The sequence below is a fragment of the Chiloscyllium plagiosum genome, unplaced genomic scaffold, assembly GCF_037043375.1.
Source record: "Chiloscyllium plagiosum isolate Xiang-an unplaced genomic scaffold, Cpla_swu_hap1 HiC_scaffold_35, whole genome shotgun sequence".
Classification (NCBI taxonomy): domain Eukaryota; kingdom Metazoa; phylum Chordata; class Chondrichthyes; order Orectolobiformes; family Hemiscylliidae; genus Chiloscyllium; species Chiloscyllium plagiosum.
Genome location: NW_028270173.1, coordinates 23,276,346 through 23,296,860, shown reverse-complemented (window position 1 = coordinate 23,296,860; position 20,515 = coordinate 23,276,346). Strand labels below are relative to the sequence as shown.

Here is a 20,515-nt window from a genome sequence, read left to right as displayed (position 1 = left end):
TCTACTGGACCCTGGTGTGATTATATTACAGCAGATATCACCCAGTATGATCTATTGGATCCCCATGTGATTATATGGCAGCAGATATAGCCCAGCATGATCTACTGGGCCTCTGTGTGATTATGTTACAGCAGATATAGCCCAGCATGATCTACTGGGCCTCTGTGTGATTATGTTACAGCAGATATAACCCAGCATGATCTACTGGGCCTCTGTGCGATTATGTTACAGCAGATATAACCCAGCATGATCTACTGGGCCTCTGTGTGATTATGTTACAGCAGATATAACCCAGCATGATCTACTGGGCCTCTGTGCGATTATGTTACAGCAGATATAGCCCAGCATGATCTACTGGGCCTCTGTGTGATTATGTTACAGCAGATATTGCCCAGCATGATCTACTGGGCCCTGGTGTGATTATATTACGGCAGATATTGTCCAACATGATATGCTGAGCCCCCATGTGATTATATTACAGCAGATATCACCCAGCATGATCTACTGGGCCCTGGTGTGATTATGTTACAGCAGATATTGTCCAACATGATATACTGAGCGCCCATGTGATTATATTACAGCAGATATTGCCCAGCACAATCTACTGGACCCTGGTGTGATTATATTACTGCAGATTTCATCCAGCACAATCTACTGGGCCCCCTTGTGTTATATTACAGCAGATATTGCCCAGTCTGATCTACTGGGCCCCCATGTGATTATATGGAAGCAGATATCTGCTGTAGTATAATCACACTGGGACATTGTAGATCGTGTTGGGCAATATCTGCTGTAATATAATCACACAGGGGCCCAGTAGATCGTGCCGGGTGATATTTGCTGTAATCTAATCACACGGGGCGGCACTGTGGCACACAGGCGACTGACTGTGTGGAGTTTGCACATTCTCCCCGTGTCTGCGTGGGTTTCCTTCAGGTGCTCCGGTTTCCTCCCACAGTCCAAAGGTGTGCAGCTCAGGTGAATTGGCCATGCTAAATTGCCCGTAGTGTTAGCTGAAGGGGCTAATGTAGGGGAATGGGTCTGGATGGGTTGCGCCTCGGCAGGTCGGTGTGGACTTGTTGGGCCGAAGGGCCTGTTTCCACACTGTGAGTAATCTATATATCACCCAGTATGATGTACTGGACCCCAGTGCGATTATATTACAGCAGATATCGCCCAGCATGATCTACTGGAACCTGGTGTGATTAAATTACAGCAGATATCGCCCAGCATGATCTACTGTGCTCCAGTGTGATTATATTACAGCAGATATCACCCAGCATGATCTACCAGGCCCCTGTGTGATTATGTTACAGCAGATATCACCCAGCATGATCTACCAGGCCCCTGTGTGATTATATTACAGCAGATATCACCCAGCATGATCTACCAGGCCCCTGTGTGATTATATTACAGCAGATATCACCCAGCATGATCTACCAGGCCCCTGTGTGATTATATTACAGCAGATATCACCCAGCATGATCTACCAGGCCCCTGTGTGATTATATTACAGCAGATATCACCCAGCATGATCTACCAGGCCCCTGTGTGATTATATTACAGCAGATATCACCCAGCATGATCTACCAGGCCACTGTGTGATTATATTACAGCAGATATCAGCCAGTACAATCTACTGGACCCCACTGTGAATATATTGCAGCAGATATCGCCCAGCACCATCTACGAGGCCCCTGTGTGATTAAATTACAGCAAATATCACCCAGCATGATCTACTGTGCCTCAGTGTGATTATTTACAGCAGATATCACCCAGCACGATCTACCAGGCCCCTGTGTGATTATATTACAGCAGATATCACCCAGCATGATCTACCAGGCCCCTGTGTGATTATATTACAGCAGATATCACCCAGCATGATCTACCAGGCCCCTGTGTGATTATATTACAGCAGATATCACCCAGCATGATCTACCAGGCCCCTGTGTGATTATATTACAGCAGATATCACCCAGCATGATCTACCAGGCCCCTGTGTGATTATATTACAGCAGATATCAGCCAGTACAATCTACTGGACCCCACTGTGAATATATTGCAGCAGATATCGCCCAGCACCATCTACGAGGCCCCTGTGTGATTAAATTACAGCAAATATCACCCAGCATGATCTACTGTGCCTCAGTGTGATTATTTACAGCAGATATCACCCAGCACGATCTACTTGGCCTCTGTGTGATTATATTACAGCAGATATCAGCCAGTACAATCTACTGGACCCCCATGTGAATATATTGCAGCAGATATCATTGAGCACCATCTACTTGGCCTCTGTGTGATTATATTACAGCAGACATCAGCCAGTACGATCTACTGGACCCCCATGTGAATATATTACAGCAGATATCGCCCAGCATGTTCGACTGGACCGTGGTGTAACTATATTACATCAGATATCATCCAGCATGATCTGCTGGACCCCCATGGGATTATATTTCAGCAGATATCACCCAGCATGGTCTACTGGACCCTGGTGTGATTATATTACAGCAGATATTGCCCAGTATCATCTACCGGAGCCCCCTGTGTAATTATATTACAGCAGATATCGCCTAGTACGATCTACTGGGCCCCAGCGTGATTATATTACAGCAGATATCAGTCAGTAATATCTACTGGGCCCCCATGTGATTATATTCCAGCAGACATCACCCAGTATGATCTATTGTGTCCCTGCGTGATTATATTCCAGCAGATATTACCCAGTACGATCTACTGTGCCCCTGCGTGATTATATTCCAGCAGATATCACCCAGTATGATCTATTGTGCCCCTGTGTGATTATATTCCAGCAGATATCACCCAGTATGATCTATTGTGCCCCTGCGTGATTATATTCCAGCAGATATCACCCAGTATGATCTATTGTGCCCCTGTGTGATTATATTCCAGCAGATATCACCCAGTAATATCTACTGGGCCCCTGTGTGTTTCTGTTACAGCAGATACCATCCAGTACGATCTACTGGGTATCCGTGTGATTAGATTATAGCAGATATCGCACAGCATGATCTACTGGGCCCCTGTTAGATATGGCAGTTAGCCCTTCTGCTAATGAAACCAAACACTCAGAAAAGCTCATCTCACCTCATAATCTGTATACAATGAGTATGAGTGACAGAAAATTCCCAATATCCAGTATTTAAAGAAAAAAATATAAATTTATTCTTTAACTCTAAAAATGAACAATAAACAACAACTATTCACAACTCTAAGCCTCCCCTCTCTTAAATGTTTGTTATCTGCTTCCAACTCTATGACAATATATTAGATTAGATGATTAGATTACTTACAGTGTGGAAACAGGCCCTTCGGCCCAATAAGTCCACACCGACCCTCTGAAGAGCAACCCACCCAGACCCATTCCCCTACATTTACCCCTTTACCTAACACTACGGGCAATTTCCCATGACCAATTCACCCTGACCTGCAATTTTTGGACTGTGGGAGGAAACCGGAGCACCCGGAGGAAACCCACGCAGACACGGGGAGAACGTGCAAACTCCACACAGTCAGTCGCCTGAGGCGAGAATTGAACCCGGGTCTCTGGCGCTGTGAGGCAGCAGTGCTAACCAAATAAAAGCCTGTATGAAAATTACATCAACTTAATTTCAAAACACGCAGCGGCTGTCGTCAGTGTCTGTCTCCCTCTGGCTGAAGATTTCTCTAGGTTATCTTTGGTGTTTTGCTGCAAAGATGGTTCATATAAAAAAGACACCTTTGATACAGAGTGGTTTGCTGGTAGTTACTCTGTCAATGGCAGTTGGTCTCACTCTCTGTCAAAATGCCTGCTTCTTTATACTCCCAGCATCAGGTTGTCTCATTGGTTCGATGTTGGCAAAACAATAAATTCAAAATGGATTGGTTTTTTTTAGTATCCTGGAGCATAGCATAATTTAAACTGATTGGGTAAATTCAAATGGTTGTCAAAACAGCAACCAAAGCTCACATATTTATTTCACAGCCAAATGTTCCATATTTTAAATTTTCCAGTCCATTCACATGACCAGTCCCTGCAAGCTCTTTGTACAAAACAGCTTTCCCTCTGACTTAAAGGTACAGTACACGCCTTCAACTTCATAACATCCCTGTGTAATGTATTACAGCAGATACCACCCAGTACGAAGGACTGGACCTTAGATACTTAGATTACTTACAGTGTGGAAACAGGCCCTTCGGCCCAACAAGTCCACACCTCCGAAGGGCAAATGTCGAGTACTATGATCGTACTCAACTAAACACCATCGTAAGAACATAAGGAAAAGGAACAGGAGTAGGCCATTCAGCCCCTCAAGCTTGCTCTACCCTTCAGTAGAATCATGGGTGATCCAACATTCCTCACCTCCACTTTCCTGCCCTCTCCCCACAAAAGTCAATTCCCCTCCTGATCGAGAATCTCTCTCAGCAACTGGAAGCAGTCTGCAGCCTCTGCTGCTTTGGGCTAACGGTGACAGGCACCCTGCTTCCCTCCTCTGCTCACAGCTCAGGAAGACAACCCCCAATTTGGGTAATCACCCATTCGGGAAATGGAAAAGCAGCAAACTGGTGCAAAAAGCTTAAAAACATCATTCCCATCACTTATTTACAACAAATATTAAAGTAACATGATCACCTTATGATAAAAGGCTGGACAGGTTCGGCCTGTGTCCCCTGGAGTTCAGGAGAGTCTGAGATGACTGCATATAAGATTCTGAGGGGACTTAACTGGGCAGACATTAAAAGAATATTCCCTTCTGTCAGGGAATCTAGACCTAGGGATAATAGTTTAAACATAAGGGCTGGCCCATTTAAAACAGACATGAGGAAAAAACATTTATCTGAATGTTCCTCAAAAGGCAAAAGATGCAGAATATTAAAATATTTTTAAGGCAAAAGTTCACAGATTTATGATTACCAAGGGGATGAAAGACTATCGGGATACACGGGAATGTAGAATGAATGGTGGAGCACACTGGAAGGGCCGAGTGGTGCACTCTTGTTCCTTGATTGTTGGTTGTAGTAAATCTTGTTAAGTTATTAGGAGGTGGCACAGACTCAGTGGTTAGCACTGCTGCCTCACAGGACCAGTAACCCAGGTCTGATTCCAGCCTTGGGTGACTGTCTGTGTGGAGTTTGCACATTCTCCCCGTGTCTGCGTGGGTTTCCTCCGGGTGCTCCGGTTTCCTCCCACATTCTAAAGATGTGCAGGTTAGGTGGATTGGCCATACTAAATTGCCCCTAATGTCCAGTGGTGAAGTACATAATCCTGGTTCCATTGTATGAAGTACAGAATCCTGGTCCATGCTTTCTGTTCACCTCAATCTGAAGAGTCCAGTAAAGTGGGGAATTCAGCATGCTATGAAGACCTCAAGTTTGATGCCCTCTTTGTGGTGATCTTGGCATGGGCTCAGTGAAGAGCGCTCTGCTGGCGATGAGTGCAAGCCGCAGCTCAGGGGCAATCGAATGCGTTGATCACATAAATCTAGGCTGACCCTCCCAGTGCAGCATTGAGAGAGAAGGCTGTACTGTTGAAGGAACCAGCTTTCAAAAAAGATGTTAAACTGAGGCCGGTCAACTGTGTAAGAAGGACAGAAAGCATTCCACACCACTATCAGAGGAAAGAGTGGGCAAGACCTCCCCAGGTCATGGACTGAGCGCAGGAGAAGACAATTTAGGATGCTGGAGGGCTATTTTCACAGGTCTCACCAGACAACACTGAGGCAAGTCCTCAGGGCACTGCCCACTCACAGACTCTTCATCAATTGAATGCTGTGAGCTAGGCTAAAACCAGCCCAGCTTGAGGTCAGAGCAGTGCACAGCCCTTCCTTCACAAAACCTTATCCGGATCTATTAATCATTCTGGAATTTTCATTAACTCTTCACACCACGTGGAGGAGTTGTTCACTGTAATATCTGTACATCTGAACAGCTGTAAAGGGCAGCGAAAGACAAGGCTGCAATAAGAATTTAATAAATAGAACGAGCCTGTTACAGAAAATTAATGAGATGAAACAGACCAGTTGTAATTTCAGATTTGCCTTCCAGTGATGGAAACCTGACAGAAATAGAACAAGTTTCAAGATGAATACTTAACGAGATGAAATCAGGAAGTATTCAGTGCCAACAGCAACAGCCCCTGAAAAATGAGGTGTTGCTTGGGTCATGGTGAAAGCCATTCAGCTGCTCCTCCTCTTCCAATCAAATCATGGCTGGTCTTTTGCTCCACTCCTGCTGTCTGGTCGAAATCGCACTCTCAGATTTCACTCCTGACTGGCCTGGCTACAGTTTTAATCATCAGGCATTCCTGATGACCAGAGAATCCAGAACCAGGGGTCACATTCCAAGGATACGGGGGCAGGCCATTTAGGACTGAGATGAGGAGAAATGTCTTCAACCAGAGAGTGGTGAGCCTGTGGAATTCTCTACTATAGAAACTGGGGCTGAAACATTGAATGGCTTCAAGGGATTCTTATGGCTGAAGGGATTGAAGAGTATGGAGGAGAACGCAGGAACAATGTAATGAGTTGGATGATCAGCCGTGATCATACTGAATACAGACCTGAAGGACCGAATGATGTACTCCTATGCTTATATTCAGGCTATTTTCTATGCTTTATATTTGGCCACTCATTCTCAATGATCTCCAATAGGGTTTCCTGGTATATCCATACCCTGACAAATCCTGTTCCCATTTTGAACATCTTGATCGGATCACGTCTCAACATTCTGGCTCCAATAAGATAAACAAGTCACATTTACACAGGAAGTGTTCTTTAATATCTTTGACAACCCTCAGATCATCCTGAGACCAGCTAGAGCCGATGAAGTAATTTTGGAACTATATCACCATTTCGTAACATATGGTGCCAACCAGTCAATACATATACAGCAAAGCCCTGCTAACACGGTGTTGAAAGAAATGATCAGAGTGCCTGATTTTGGTACAGAGGTACTACACAGAGGGAATATCCACTCCAAAATAGTAGAAAGCTTCCTTAAATTGCAAAGGTGCTTTAAATGATTTTGTTGGCTGTAAAAGATTTGGAGGCATCTTGCAACCTTGAACATTGTTATATTAAATTAAGTATTTCCAACCTCGTTACCTCCCCCCACCACTGTTTCCCCAAATCTCTCCCCACATTCCCTCCCATTCACACAGATTTCAGTTCCACCAGGAATCCTTGATACATGTTCAAACACTACCTCAGCACCAAAGACTGTCACTTTCACCTCGCCATGTCTTCACAATCCAGCTCCACTGTGCACTGAGTCCGCAATGAGATCGAGAGCGAACTGGTTGTTGCCAAGTGAATCCTGTTTGAGAGTGTTGTTGGTGACACTGCCCAGTGGGACACTGTTTGGCCTGTTTGGATGGTCCCTGTTTTCTGTGAATAATTTTCCACATTGTCAAGTCGAAGCCCATATTACAGTTGCACTGGTACGTGTTAGTGAGGGGTACGATTAGTTCTAGAGCACAAGATGACCACACAGCGCTCAGACTAAGTAACTTGAGCAGATTGCATCCCTTAAGTTAATGAAACAGGTGGGTTTTCTTTTACATCACAATCAATCCACCCGTATCATGATGCCCATTACTGGTACTAGCTTTCCATGCCAGATTTATGAACTGAATTTAGTCCACCAGCTGCCATGCGTGATTTAAACATTTATTTCCACAGCTGTAGTCCTGTCCTCTCGTTCACTAATGTCATCTCCATGTTACTGCTGCCGTGGCTCTTTGTCAACGTCAATTTAACAATGCTCCTGTGAGATGCTTTAGGATATTTGACTGTTAAAAGGGCCAGATAAATGGCATGGCTCATCTGGTTTTTATTGCTTGTCTGTTCCATTATCACATAAGTGATACCAGTCAGGGACAGAAGTGTTTCTGCTGAAACCTATGCAAAATATCAGGTATAAATGTCAAGCTAACCCTCCCATTTGGAAAGTGGCAGGATAGGTTATAGATACTTTCTAAAACTGGCCTGTTCAGGGATGTTATTACACACCTCTGGGGCAGTTAATGTCACTAACTACCGCACCACAATGGACATCAGCTGCAGCATTGACTTTCACAACTCATGTCAATTGTACTCCATATTAAACTCACTGGCAAATAATGATGGGCAGCATATAACAAGTATATGGGCTTGTCAAAGTTGTGGAGTCAGATTTCCATGGTGTGTCAGGAAAATCTTTAAGGAGGCCCTGATGGGACTCAGATGCGATTATCCTGTCCCCATTCCTGACACATCCAATTGTTATGGCAGCGGAAAATGGAGCAGGGCAAGATTAGGACAGAAAGCTGGATTCAGCAGAGCTATTTGGTGCTGAGTCCAAATAGACCACAGTAACGCTGTTGCAATGGCCTTAACCAGCAATACGGGAGTTACAAATTGATAAAGTAGAAATAAATATCCTTGTAGGAAAGATAAGATCACAAACTGATCTCTTTTTTTAAAATAGCCTGCTCTTTAAACATAGAAAAGGCTGTCACTGAGAGTTTAAGAAAAAAACTTCTGTGTGATGGTTTGGTGCATAAATCTCTGACGTAGGCTGAAAACACCCCTGATGATCATGAATTTACATGCAGTTTATTACTGACATTTTTCCACGGGCAATTATTACCTCATGCTGAGCTGCATTTCAAAACTTACAATGATTGGTTCTCTATACAAATGTTTAATTGACAGTTTAAATAGGCTATTAGAGAGTTAGTTGTCTTTGATATGGCAAATGAATCGAAGCGTGTTTGCAATTTAAAACTTTGAATGGATTTCATGGACAGGAATTTTTATTGTGATGACGCTTTTCCTTTAACAAAGTTTTGTTTTCCTTGTTTTTTTTCCTGAAAAGACATCAAAGACATAGACTCAGAAAAATCTGGGGTTGAATGGTTTTAGGGCCAGTTTGACTATAGCTAACAGATACTGCCTCAGGCAGAAGGCTTTCAATTGAAAAAAAAATCTATTGTACAATGAAAGGGCAATGGCTTTTCCTGATCCGGCTAGTCACTGAAAACAGTCAGGTAGTCTTGAAGCTGCTGGACCCAAAGAAGCAGGTCCATTGTGGCACTCTCTCTTTGCCTTGTCTCCTGTTAGACCCTGTGTTTGATTTTACCTTGTGTGCCAGGGGGGTGTTTATGTGGATTCCTGCAAGTGTTGGAACAACATCATTAAGATGGGATAATCTGTTGGGTTTTTGGATAGGTTAAGCTATTTTGATTTCTGTTCTCTGTTGTTTGTGTAACATTCCGTAATCTTGTAAATAAACTCTGTTTTGTTTAAAACTAAATGGGTTTACCAGGTGCATCATTTCTGAAGTATCCACGTTATATCTGCTTAAAACAAAGTTAGGGTCTGGGCTTACTTTCTTGAAATGTTTGACGGGGTCTGGCCTGCTCCATAACATTATCCAGTGTCAAGCATTCCGGAATTAAAGTCATATTGGAATGTTCAATTGTCATAAAGAGATTAGGATTTGACCTCTGAGCTGCTACATTTGGACCACTCTGAGAAGTGAAGAGATGCCATAGAAATTCTCTGGTGATTCAAGATGACAGTCTTGTGTGGCATCTTAGCAACAGGATACGCCATTCAGCTCCCCCCCCCCCCCCCCCCCCCCAGCGTGTGTTGCTACTGAGGCAATCACAGCTGATATGCATTGTAAGTTCACATTCCCATTTTACTTCCTATGAGAATCTATCAATCAAACTCAGTTAAAACGTTCCACTGACCTCAGTCTCAATAGTTTTCTAAGAGGATGGAGAAAGGAGAGAGAAAGAGAGGGAAAGGGAGAAGAGAGTGAGACAATGAGAGTGAGCGAGGGACAGAAACACAAGCAGAATTTTATGGAATGAAGTTCTTCGTGAAAATCCATCATTTTATTCACTCAAAGTCTCATTTGGGAAATTGTTTATATCATTTGTTCTTGGGATGTGAGTTTTGCTAGCTGGGCCAGCACTTCTTATCCATCCATAATGGCTCAGAGGGCAGTTAAAATTCCATTATATTGTTGTGGGTCCAGAAATATAAGCAGCTAGACCAGGTAAGGATTTCCCCTTCCCTAAAAACATTAGTGAACCAGATCGGCTTTTACAACAATTGATAATGATTACAAGGTCACCATTATGTGTCAAACTTCTTCAGTGGTCTTGGAGCTGTACCCATCCAGGCAAGTGAGGAGTATTCCATCACACTCCTGATTTGTACCTTGTCGATGATAGATAGACTCTGGGGAGTTACTCATTGCAGTACTCCTAACCTCTGACCTGCTATTGTAGCCATTGTGTTTATGTGGTCAGTCCAGTTGAATTTTGTGTCAATGGTAACTCCCAAGATGTTGATTGTGCGGGATTCAGTGATGGTAACAGTGAATGTAAAAGGAGTGATTGTTAGATTCTCTCTTGTTGGAGATGGTCACTTCCTGGCACTTATATGGTGCAAATCTTACTTGTCACTTTTCAGCCCAAGCCTGGATATTGTCCAAATCTTGTTGTATTTGAACACTGACTGCTTCAGTGTCTGAGGAGTCACAATTGATGCGATCATCAGTGAACATGCCCACTTCTGACCTTATGATGAAGGGAAGGTCATTGATGAAGCAGTTGAAAATGGTTGGAGCTAGGACACTAACCTGAAGGACTCCTGCAGAGATGTCCTATAACTGAGATGACGGACCTCCAAAAACTACAACTACCTTCCTATGTGCCATGTATGACTCCACCCACTGGAGAGTTTGCCCTCTGATACTCATTGATTCCGGGTTTGCTCGGGCTCCTTGATGCTACACTCATTTGAAAGCAGCCTTGATATCAAGGGCTGTCACTCTCAGCTCACCCTTGGAATTCAGCCTTTTTGTCCATGTTTGAACCAAGGCTGTAATGAGGACCCTGGTGGAACCCAAACTGGGCATCACTGTTTAGATTACATTAGATGATTAGATTACTTACAGTGTGGAAACAGACCCTTCGGCCCAACAAGTCCACACCGACCCGCCGAAGCACAATCCACCCAGACCCATTCCCCTACATTTACCTCTGCACCTAACACTACGGGCAATTTAGCATGGCCAGTTCACCTAACCTGCACATTTTTGGACTGTGGGAGGAAACCGGAGCACCCGGAGGAAACCCACGCAGACACAGGGAGAATGTGCAAACTCCACACAGTCAGTCGCCTGAGGCGGGAATTGAACCCGGGTCTCTGGCGCTGTGAGGCAACAGTGCTAATCACTGTGCCACCGTGCCGCCCACTACTAGTATCACTGAGCAGGTTATTGCTGAGCAGGGGCTGCTTGATAGCACTGGTGCTGACATCTTCCATCACTTTATTGATAATCGAGAGTGGACTCATATGGTGGTAATTGGCCATGTTGGATTTGTTCTGCTTTTGATGGACAGGACATACCTGGGCAATTTTCCACATTGTTGGGTAGATGCCAGTGTTGCAGCTATACTGGAACAGTTTGACTAGGGGAGCAGCAAGTTCTGGTGCACACATCTTCAGTACTATTCCCAGAATGTTATCAGGGCCCAAAAGCTTAGTAGTATCAATTGCCTCCAGTCAAACCAAATTGGGAATGGGTGATGTGCAAGAGGTTGGGAATAGTGCACACATAGGTTTGAAAGGTTCTGGAGCCGGGGAAGGTGATAGATATGAGGTAGGGATGAAACCACAGAGGGATTTTAAAACAAGCATAAGAAACTTAATGTTGAATCATTAACAAGTCTGGAGCCAGTGCAGCTCATTAAATTAAGAGAACATAAAATAGGAGCATACATAGTCTATTTGGCCCATTAACTCTACTCTCCCATTCAGTGAACTTTTTGTTGGTCTAAATTGTTGCTGTTTGTTTCTGATCACGCAAGCTGTGTTCAACAGACTTGAACTATTTAATCTACCCTCTGGCCCATTGATCCATGGGGCCAAAGCTGTGGTCCTAATCTTTACACAGAATGTGAGCTATAAGCACCGTTGTTCAGATAGATGTGTGCAACAGGAAGATCAAGTTGTTGCAGCAGAACCAATAGCAATCCCAGATTGTTGTCTTAATCTTCCTCCATCGCCATCTGGAAGGAGACTTCGACCTTTTGGCACTTTCTTCAAATGTTGATTGATAAGAGCCCTCAGTTGGTTGAAGCAAATGATGAGGTCCTTTCCCAGCTTTCTGTTCTTCAGTAATTTCAAAGTTGCTTGACTGTTGCTCAAAACCATTCCTGCACTTGGCACTGTTTCAAGCACAGAAATAGCTAATGCAGTGCTGAACAAATTGACGCAAATAAAATTCTTTTAATCAATGGATTACGGAAACTCAATTTTCAATGGTCTACACAATGTAGGAACATCATGCTGATGGATTTGGTACATCACACACAATTTTACAAGGCCCCAGTGATGTGCTGTACTCCTGTACACCTGCTGTCCCTTAACTCGGACGATTACATCTATTTAACTCACGATAATTCTGGTTTTGCACAAACCACTTCAACAATCCTGGATGGCTCCGCAAAAAACATGACATCACACTCACTTTTTCACACACATGCACACTCTCTTTTTCTCCCTTCTCTTCCATCTCTGTCTATCTGTCTCTCTCTCATACACTCTTGCCCTTCATTTATATCTCTCCCTCTTGTCTCTCACAACCCATCTCTCTCTCTGTCTCTCACTCCCTCTAGCATTCCATCTGTCTCTCTCTGACACAGAGATAAGAGTTACATCGACTGCTGTATTTTCTTAAATACACTTAAGAAGATTCAGTTAAAACTGGAAATATCTGATAGCTGTTCCTGAGATTCCCAATAAGAAACAAGTTTGAGAGGAGAAAGTGATTAGAGAATATTGGTATAACAGATTCTGGATCAGTGTTGCTGGAAGAGCACAGCAGTTCAGGCAGCATCCAACGAGCAGCAATCCCAAAAGACAGCAGTGGAACATATAATTTCCAACATTATTCTGGAAGAACTTTTCCACTTTAAAGACAATGAGCTGAAACAGTTTGTAACTAAACCCTTTAGTTCAGGGAAATAAGTAACACAACATCAAGTACTGGGGGTGGTTGCTGTGGTAAAGGGCAATTTTAAAGTTCCCGCAGCCTACTTTCAAAACGGAAAGTGATTACAACATGTAATATCATGTCGTCTGTGTAAAAGGGAACAAAAAGCCCATTCATAAGGTTGGAAGTAAACTAAATGAAATTTGTAAGAGCGTTTTTAGCAAAATGTGTACATGGTCACAGTGCCGTGTTCTCCATAGACAACTTGCATTATCTCACTGGCCTTTTGTGCAGATCAGTGGACTCAGTTTAGCCGAGCAATAATATAATAATTCCTCAGCAGAATCACATTATCACCACACAGAGTTCCTCCAGACCGCAGTGTAACAGATAGAACAATACAGAGTACATTCAGACCACACTATAACAGAACAAAGTACAGTCAGAGCTGAAAATGTGGTGCTGGAAAAGCGCAGCAGGTCAGGCAGCATCCAAGGAGCAGGAAAATCGACGTTTCGGGCGTGAGCCCTTCTGCAGGAATGAGGAGAGTGTGCCCAGCAGGCTAAGATAAAAGGTAGGGAGGAGGGACTTGGGGGAGGGGCGTTGGAAATGCGATGGGTGGAAGGAGGTTAAGGTGAGGGTGATAGGCCGGAGTGGGGGTGGGGCGGAGAGGTCAGGAAGAAGATTGTAGGTTAGGAAGGTGGTGCTGAGTTCGAGGGTTGGGACTGAGACAAGGTGGGGGGAGGGGAAATGAGGAAACTGGAGAAATCTGAGTTCATCCCTTGTGGTTGGAGGGTTCCTAGGCGGAAGATGAGGTGCTCTTCCTCCAGCCGTCGTGTTGCTATGGTCTGGCGATGGAGGAGTCCAAGGACCTGCATGTCCTTGGTGGAGTGGGAGGGGGAGTTGAAGAGTTGAAACCTTGCTAAAAACTGCTGCTTGGCCTTTTAATACAAAATGTTTCAACTCAGGTACTCTCGGTTCCTGCAAACTCTAAAGCTGCCATTTTAAAGGACATCCATTTTGTTTTAATGTCTAAGCACAGAAAATAAAGCCATCTTTTAAAGTGTTTTCCCAGTTTTACAATTTCATAACTTTGCACACACCAACTTTGCAACACCTGCCCCTTACGAAAAAAAACCCACCATTTATGAAAAAATACTTTTTTTAGAACCTTAACTCTATTACATCACTAGATCCATAGCTCATTAATCTAAAGTTATACATTTTATACAAATTCTATTTATAAATTAACAGTGAACATTACCGTTTCTACCTTTTATATGAAAATTTTTCCTTTAAACTCATGATAAAGCATCCGCAATATTTTCATGACCCACAACATGTACAACCTGTAAATTAAATTGCTTGTAACATGAGACACCAATGAAATAATCTGGTGTTCTTGTCCTTAAATCTTTCCATAAATGTCAAAAGATTGTGAACTGTATACACAACCATCTCTGAAACACGGTTTGCAACGTAAACATTAAGGTATTGTAAGGCCATCACCAAATTCAATCACTCTTTTTCAATGGCTGAATATTTTTTCCCGGTGGATATTGAGTTATTTTTTGAAAAAATAACTGATTGGTCTTTCAATGCCACACTCATCCTCCTGTAACAACACCGCTCCAAGACCTTGCATCACTTGCATCGATGGTGACTTTGAATGATTTAAAAAAAAACTGGGTGTGGCAACAACTGGTGTGGTGGTTAACACTGCTTTTAACTTTTCAAATGACTCCTGGTATTTTCCATCCACCAAAATGTCATGTTCTTTTTTATCAAATCTGTCAACAGTGTCACTTCACGACTAAAGTTTGGTACAAATTTCCTTTAGAATCCACACGATCCTAAAAATCGTAGCACTTCCTTCTTCGAAGATGGTCTTGGAAATTCTTCGATGGCCTTCATCTTCATTTTCCTCGGTGTCATCATCTGCGACCAATATTGTGTCCTAAGAATGTCACTTGCGCCTTCACAATTTTGATATTTACCAAGTTTACGACCAACTTCGCCTTCCACAGTGTGACGAAGCAGAGGTTCACCCCTCTGCCACACTCCCCCCCCCCCTCCCCCCCTCCTCCCACCCCGATAACTAAACACCCAGAGAGGCTCGTCTCACCTCATAATCTGAAAAGAGGTATAACCTACCTCTCACCCTCCAACCTGTTATAAAGAAGTAGTTAAATGAAATGAAATCCTTTCACTCACTTTATACATCAACAAGTAACAATATATTTATCTAATTCCAACAGTGAAAAAAATTAACAGAGCTACAAAAAAACTGAACAATTCTCCTCTAAGTACTCCCACTTATATAACAAAACAATGGAATTTAGTCTTCCAAATTACAGCTAGGATACGATTTCTGAAAAGCTCCTCGGGAAGCTTCATTCAGGAACACCTTTCTCCTTCGAATTTTTGTGTCAATCCTTTTGTCAGGAATGTTCTTTCTGTGAATTCTACTGTCGGGAATATCAGTGAAGAGTGTTGCGTTACCTCTATTAATTAGATGGTGCTTTCTCTGAGACCTGAAAGTTGGTCATCTCTTGCTCAGTTTGCTCTCCCCCATTTTCCAAATGCCCTCATCTTTTATACCCTTGATGATCTATTAATTTATTTACAATCGGATATGTTCTAAACCATCAGATTTAAATTTAATTTTTTTTAATATCTAAAGGGCTTGATTTAAATTGGTGATGAAATTTAAAAAGACTTGTCTTGGTAAAAATGCTGCTTGGCTGTTCGATACAAAATGTTTCAATTCGGGCACACTCTATACCTGCACTTCAACTGATGTTCAGGCAGCCATTTTAACTCTAAGCAAAAGAAAACACCATCTTTTAAATGGACCATGCAGTGCTTTTCCCCATTTTACAATTTTACACACACCAAAAAGAGCTCTCAAAATGTTCCATGTGATCTTTCCACGAATGGCTAAAGATCATTAAGTTATCTGTATAGACAGCACAATTAGTCAATCCTGCAACAACTCTGATCATAAGCATTTGAAAAGTGCTTGAGGCATCTTTCATTCCTAAGGGCATTACTTTAAATTGATGCAGCCCATTTGGGGTTACAAAAGGAGAAACTTGTTTTCCTCTCTCTGACAAAGGTAGTGGTCAGGAACCATGAAATAAGTACAACTTTGTGAAGTAAGAGGCTTGTCCTACTTTTTCCATATAATGACTCAGATTTGGTCACAGCATTGACCTTCCGATAATATACATGGAATTGTTGAGTACAATCAGGCTTGGGAATGAAAACGTTTGGTGAACTTCATTCACTTTGACTCATTTCTATGATGTCTTCTTGGAGCATCACTTACACTTCCTTCTGAACCTGCACTGCTTTGAGAGGATTAAGCCTATAGGGGTGTTGTTTTATCAGAACAGCATTCTTCATGTCAACATCATGTACTACAGCATTAGACCTCCCCGTTCTATTTCTACAAAGGTCCTCATAGCACTGTAACAAGTCTTTCAATTCAGTTCTCTATTCCTGGGAGAGATAGCTCACTACCCTATCCCATTCCTTGAGAACTTCCTCATTATTCAATTCATTCTAGGGCACATCAAAATCCAAATCATTTGGATTTGATTCCTCACGCTGTGTGGCACTAAATAATACCTGTTTCTCCAGATCCTGTTCCCTGTCGTAGTACTGTTTCAGCATGTTCACATTGACATACCCGATAAGTATTTTTTTCCTATCTGACATCTTTACCAGACAAGTCAGGTGAATTACCTTCTTCTCAATCTGATAGGGACCACTAAACCTTGCTTTGCAGGGACCTCCTTCCACTGGTATCAGCATCAATAGTTTATCCCCACAGGCAATAATACAAATTTTAGACTTCTCATCTGCTTCTTGCTTCACTATGTGCGGTGCACCTTCAAAATGTTGTCTACCTAATTTGCCTACTCTGTTTAACCTTTCTCTCACCTCAGATATATAATCCAACTGTGAGATCTCGGACTTCAGACCTATCAACTCTTCCTTAATTAATTTTAAAGGCCCTCTTGCTTCATTTCCAAATATCAATTCAAATGGAGGAAACTGAGTTGATTCATTTGGAGCATCCCCAATGCCAAATAATATAAAAGGGATACCTTGACCCCAATGATTTGTGAAATCCTGGCAGTAAGCTCTCAGCGTGGTTTCTAGGGTCTGATGCCACTAACCCAGTGTTCCCTGAGAATCAGGATGGTACACACTTGACTTAAAGTGTTTGATGCCTAAACTCTCCGTGACCTCCTCAAATAACATAGCAGTAAAATTGGCCCTTTGCTTTGACTGAGTCTGCCTGGGTAGTCCATAACGAGTATATTCCCACTTTTGGTTTTAGGCAGGGGACCTACATAATCAATTATAACCCTGTAAACGGTTCTTCATATTTGGGAACTGGCATCAAAGGTGCTGGTGTTATTCCTGCCTGTGGCTTTCCTACCATCTGACCTGTATGACAGTCATGGCAAACTTCAACCACATCTTTATGTAATCCAGGCCAACAAAAATGCTTCTGTACCTTAGCCGAGTCTTCCTCACTCCTATAAAACCTCCTACAGGTAATTCATGTACTACCCGTAATACTTCCGGTTTGTATTCTACTGGCAGCACGATCTGGTGAACTTCCATCCATTTCCCATCTGCACTAACCTGCCAAGGTCTCCATTTCCACCTTAAGATTTTATCCTTAAGGAAATAGCATTCGGGAATACACTCTGATTCCTTTTCCGAGTTGGCTTTATGATATAAATCCTTTATCGTCTCACCTTTTTTGTTGTGACTCCATTAATCATTTAGAACTAAACACCTCTGTCTCATCGGGCGAAAGTGAGTGATGCAGACGCTGGAGATCAGAGCCAAGAGTGTGGTGCTGGAAAAGCACAGCAGGTCAGGCAGCATCCAAGGAGCAGGAGAATCAACGTTTCAGGCAAAAACCCTTCATCAGGAATCCAGCCTCATTCCTGATGAAGGGCTTTTGTCCGAAACGTCGATCTTCCTGCTCCTCGGATGCTGCCAGACCTGCTGTGCTTTTCCAGTACCACCTCTGTCTGATCCTCTATTTGCTATGGTTTTTCCTTTACTCTCTCATCAAACCCAGTGTCAGCTGACTGGACCTCAACTCCTTTATCTTTCTGTTTTGTTCTTGCTTCTTGTTTTAACTTATGGTTGTGGGATCTTGTCTTTTGACTCTTCAGTTCCCTAGTTTTCTAGCCCTATCTTGCACAGGGAAACACTACTCCTCTCTCCATTTATTCCACAGATTACCACTTTCTCTGGCAATAGTTGTATTTTAATCACTTTCTACTAGAGACAGACTGGCTCCCGTATATCTCAATATTTTAACTTCTTTACCTACTCACCCCGTTTTACCTGAGTAAAATCTTAACCACACAGGTAAGTCTTTGAAAAGATCCAGCACTACCTTACTATCCAGCTAGTGATGAGGCTGTGCACTCTCCTTCAACTCCTTGACTTTCTCAGGATTTCCTTCACTACCTTAACTAATCCCATTAGTTTAACCTCTTTTACCACATCCTTTTTCCCCCAGTATCTTTCTTAAAGAGCCAGCAGCATGATATTTTGTATCCCACCTTATTGAAGTGAAAGTACCTGAGGTCATTCATCTCTCTTCCACCCTCTTGGGTTTCTTTTTTGACATGTGGTAAACTGTTCCCAGTGTGATCTACTTTTTGTTTTTCACTAAAGAGTCTCCCTGTTTCCCAATTTTTATCCTTCACGGAATGAAATTCCTGTCTGAAGCTAGATGTCAATTTATGCACTAATTCTTATTCATCCGCCGTCTCTGCAGCTCCTCTCGCTGTTATAACTTTCTGTTCCTCAACATGAGTTCTTATCACTTCTGGAAGCGAGTTTTTCAACTCCTCCAGTTGAGTAATATCTCTAAGGGCCTCATACGTTCTCTGGGATTCAGAATGGTACACCCTTGATTTAAAGTGTTGATGCTTAAACAATCCATGACCTCCATTATTAATATGACAGTACAATTGGACCCTTGGTCTGACCGAATCTCCCTGGGTAGCTCATAACGGGTAAAGAAAGCAAGCAATTCCTCCACAGCCGTTTTTACCTTGTCATTCCGTAACGGAATTGCTTCCAGAAACCTGGAAAACACATGCACTATGGTTAGCTATTACTGGTTCCCATTCTTGGCTTGAGGGAGGGGACCTACACAATCCAGTATAACCCATGTAAAAAGTTCTTCAAATGTGGGAACTGGCATCAAAAGTTTTGGTTTTATTCCTGCCTGTGGCTTTCCTACCATCTGACCTGTATGACAATTATGGCAAAATTCAACCACATCTTTATGTAATCCAGGCCAATTAAAATGCTTCTATACCTTAGCCTGAGTCTCCCTCACTCCTATCGACCTCCTGCAGGTAATTAGTGTGCTACCCATCTGTATTCCTGTCTGTATTCTACCGCCAACTGGACTTCAACTCCTTCATTTTTTGTTTTTGTTCTCCTTTCTTGTTTTAACTTATGGTTGTGGGATCTTGTTCCCATATAGTCTGGAAAAAGTGCAGGGTATATCTGTGTTAACTCCTCAGTTCCCTGGTTTTCTATTGGCTTTTCGTTTACAATGGGCATCACTCCCACCTGTGGTCCAGCTGTATTGTTTCCATGAATAAACTGCATTCCTGGAATAGTCAGTTTTTCCATCACTCCCTCTCTCACTTCCCTAGTCTTGACTGGACTTTCCAACCTTACCTTACATAGGGGAACACTACTCCCCTCTCCACAGATTACCACTGTCTCTGGCAGTAGTTTAGAAGGAGTGCAGATATTTTCATCTCTAGTATTAGAGACAGACTAGCTCCCGTATCTCTCAATATTTTAACTTGTCTACCTTCTCCTCCTGTTCCCCCTGAGTAAGTCTTACCCACACAGGTGAAGTCTTTGTCGAGATCAGGCGCTGTCTTACTCGTCCAGCCCATGACCAGGCTGTGCACTTTCCTTCAGTTCCTTGACTTTCTCAGGATCTCCTTCACTGCTTAACTAATCCCAGTAGTTTCGCCTCTTTTGCCACATCCATTTTTTTCCCCAGTGTCTTTCTTAAAGAACCAGCACCATGACATTGCGTGTCCCACCTTATTGAAGTGAAAACAGCTGAGGTCATTCACCTCTTTTTCACCCTCTTGGGTTTCTCCTTTGACACATGGTAAATTGTTCCCAGTGTGATCTACTTTTTGTTTCTCATTAAAGGGTCGCTCTGTTTCCTAATTTCTATCCCTCATGGAATGAAATTGCTGTTGGAAGCTAGATTGCAATTTATGCACTAATGCAAATTTATCCGCCATTTCTGCAGCTCTTCTCGCTGTTTTAACTTTCTGTTCCTCAATGTGAGTTCTTATCACTTCTGAAAGTGAGTTTTTAAATTCCCCCAGCAGAATAATATCGCTAAGAGCCCCATATATCTTTTCGATCTTTAATGCTCTCATTCATCTATTGAAGTTGGTTTGTGTAATTCTTTCAACCTCGATGT

At 42.7% G+C, this 20,515-nt stretch overlaps 1 protein-coding gene across 15 annotated transcripts in view; it reads right to left on the bottom strand.

Annotated features, from left to right (window-relative positions):
• The window catches only part of LOC122541389 (ras/Rap GTPase-activating protein SynGAP-like), a 1,066,559-nt gene that overhangs the window by 885,867 nt on the left and 160,177 nt on the right, over positions 1–20,515 (bottom strand). The gene's annotated exons all lie outside the window — the stretch shown is intronic.